Source organism: Denticeps clupeoides, chromosome 14, assembly GCF_900700375.1.
Source record: "Denticeps clupeoides chromosome 14, fDenClu1.1, whole genome shotgun sequence".
Lineage (NCBI taxonomy): Eukaryota > Metazoa > Chordata > Actinopteri > Clupeiformes > Denticipitidae > Denticeps > Denticeps clupeoides.
Window position 1 is genome coordinate 19421986 of NC_041720.1, and position 2759 is coordinate 19424744.

The 2759-nt window shown below is 40.0% G+C and overlaps 1 long non-coding RNA gene across 1 annotated transcript; it reads left to right on the plus strand.

Annotated features, from left to right (window-relative positions):
• Window positions 1-786: 786 nt before the first annotated feature.
• Window positions 787-2350, plus strand: LOC114763815 (uncharacterized). Its single transcript, XR_003742387.1, has 3 exons — window positions 787-954; window positions 1878-1980; window positions 2183-2350. It is a non-coding gene; the product is annotated as an uncharacterized LOC114763815 (long non-coding RNA).
• Window positions 2351-2759: the final 409 nt, after the last annotated feature.

A 2759-nucleotide genomic window follows, 5' to 3' on the forward strand; every position in this document is an offset into this window, starting at 1 on the left:
CATCAATACCATTTTGAGAGATAAAGAGAAATATCAACCCACCGTTGGGTTGTAGCAGGTGAGCTAATTGCTTTCCTATCCGACCTGTCTTCCTCTTGAAATTTCCATCAAAATTGGACAACCCATCAAGAACTGGTTTTCAGTGAAAAGCGCTGGCCAGTGTTGGATCATCTGGTTGATGTCAGGCTCATCCTTTACAACCTCCTCTCGTCTAAGAACAAATGTGATTCCTGATGCAAGCAAGGAAAGGGCTTAGTTCCTTCTTGCATAAGTTCCATGTTTTAGCCTGTAATGTTTAAAAAAACTGTGCTCTTCTCGCAGATAGTACTTGCATTTCCAAAGCATTTTAAAGTGGCTTTAAACAAAACAAGTAGTGAAAAAAAAAAAAAAAAAAAAGCATATGTTGAAAGTGGGTGTTTACTTTTTCAAACCTACATTGAAATAATTTGAATTCTACAAAACTATGTAGAGAAGTAGAGAGCTACTCTAAAAACATATTGCTGCAAGTATCAAATGCTCACTGTTCCCTTAAGATGACCTCATAATTAAATGAATGTTTCAAACTACAAATGTTCCAGCAGTTTCTAATTTGAAGAGAAAACAACTCTCCTTGTTAATCCACAAAACTGTTCTCGTTGCAGCAAGCAAAACTCCTTTAAAAAAAAAAAAAAAAAAAAAAGAGAGAGAGAGAGAGAAACAGACAAATGTGGACAGAAAGGTATACTTCTTACCGATCTCCATGTGAGTGAGTACACACAAATTGGTGGCTCCAATGCAGTTGCAAGATATTAAGCACTGTTAGCATAGCAAGTGTAAGTTAGCAAGATATTAAGCAGTGAGGCTTGCAGAAAATTCCTCCTCTGTCTTTCTACCCACAGCTTTTGCCTCAGAATTTTTGATGTGACCTGGGAAGGGAATGTGATAAGGAACCCACAACCCAGACATGCGAGAGAGGTAACACAAAGTGCACACTACAGGATTGGGACTTATCAGGGTGGCTACAAATGACATGACATGCAGACACAAGACACAGACACAAACCATAATACTCAGGGTAGGGAGAGCGTGTTTTGGGGGTGGAGCCGGCACAGACATGACAAATATGACGAAAATGCTCAGACTTTTAGTCATCTGAAACTTACAGGCTAAAATGAGTATGGACATGACTAACACTAACAAAGACTAAAATGACAGCTTGACACAGTCCTTTTCCATGCCACGGTCCTTTTCCATAACATGGTGGCACATGGTAGCCACATTAAGATCCCAGATCTCTGTCGGATGGGTCATGTAAGGAGGCACGCATTAAGATGTGTATTGCTCAATCGCAATTGGAGGCTCAGGAGAGGGCACTTAACCTGGAATGGGAGTGGGACCTCACAAAAGCAATGCATTGCTTAGAGGTGGATAAGGAGAGCCATCTCCCTGCACTCGAGATGAAGGCGATGAAGATCAGAGCTGCAGTGAGCCCCATGGCAGCTTTTGTGCCACATCTGCCCTTTTTTGGTAAAGTATTGTCTTACCTGCCATACATGTCTGTGTGTGGAAAAAAACAAATCAAGTGATTCCACTCACACCCTTGCATCCTATTCAGGTCTCAGGAGAATGGTTTGACAGTGTTCTTGTGGACTGTGTTGGCCTTTTGCGAAAGTCAAAGGCCGGGCATGAATTTCTTCTAAGAATTATATGTGCAGCTACTAGTGAATTTTAGTGCATTAGTTAATTTTTTTTACTACATTTGGCCTGCTTTGAGTGTACAGACTGATTGTGGTACCAATTTTGCTTCCAAGATTTTAAGCACAGTTTGACAGCACTCAACATAAAACATCATACATCCATGTTACAACTCTAAACTCCATCTTTGGCTTTATTCACAGCTAAATGCAATTACCATTCCAGATTTGTTCCCACTACCATGGATGGAGGATTGCATATGTAGGGTTGTTTTATCAGCAAATTGGATCGTCTTAAAAGTTATTGGTAGGTGACGCCCGGAGCATTAGAGCTGTCTGCTTTTGTGACTTTTTCAATGTCTGTTGAATCTAGTGTTATCGTGTGCCAAACTGTTCAGCTTATTTAAACGACATTTTACATTAAATGAATTAAAAATGTAAGAATGGCTTAACATATCATCAGCATAAAAATGGAATGAAATGTCATATTTTCTTAAAATGGTTCCTAGTGGGAGTGTGTATGAAGAAAACCACAAAGGACCAATTACAGAGCCCTGGGGGAGCCCATAGTGAACAGGTGCCCAGGAGGATGTACAGTTACCAATGCTGACAGAAAAAAAGGGGTAGGATCTAAACCACTCTATTGCTGTCCCTTTAATACCCACGCAATTTATTATTGTCAACCGTTTCAAATGCTGCTGTAAGATCCAGTAGTACGAGGATGGCATAATCACCAGAATCAGAAGCTAATAAAATCATTACTAACCTTCAACAAGGCAGTCTCCATGCTATGGAGGGCCTTAAAACCTGACTGTAAAGGTTCAAGGACCTTGTGCTTATCCAAATAAGGCTGGAGTTGGGAAGTTTAGAAATTGGGCTAAAATTAGTCAGAGTGGAGATGTCTAGATAAGGTTTCTTGATTGTTGGTTGCACTAAAGCCTGAGACAATCACTTTTTCAATGATTATCAGAGACACTGGCTCAAACTGACTGATTTAGTATTTTTAATTTTGTTTATCATATCAGAGGAGACTTCCAGAGAATTTGCATGAGTGCCACTAGGAGCAGCATTGATGGTACAGAAAAG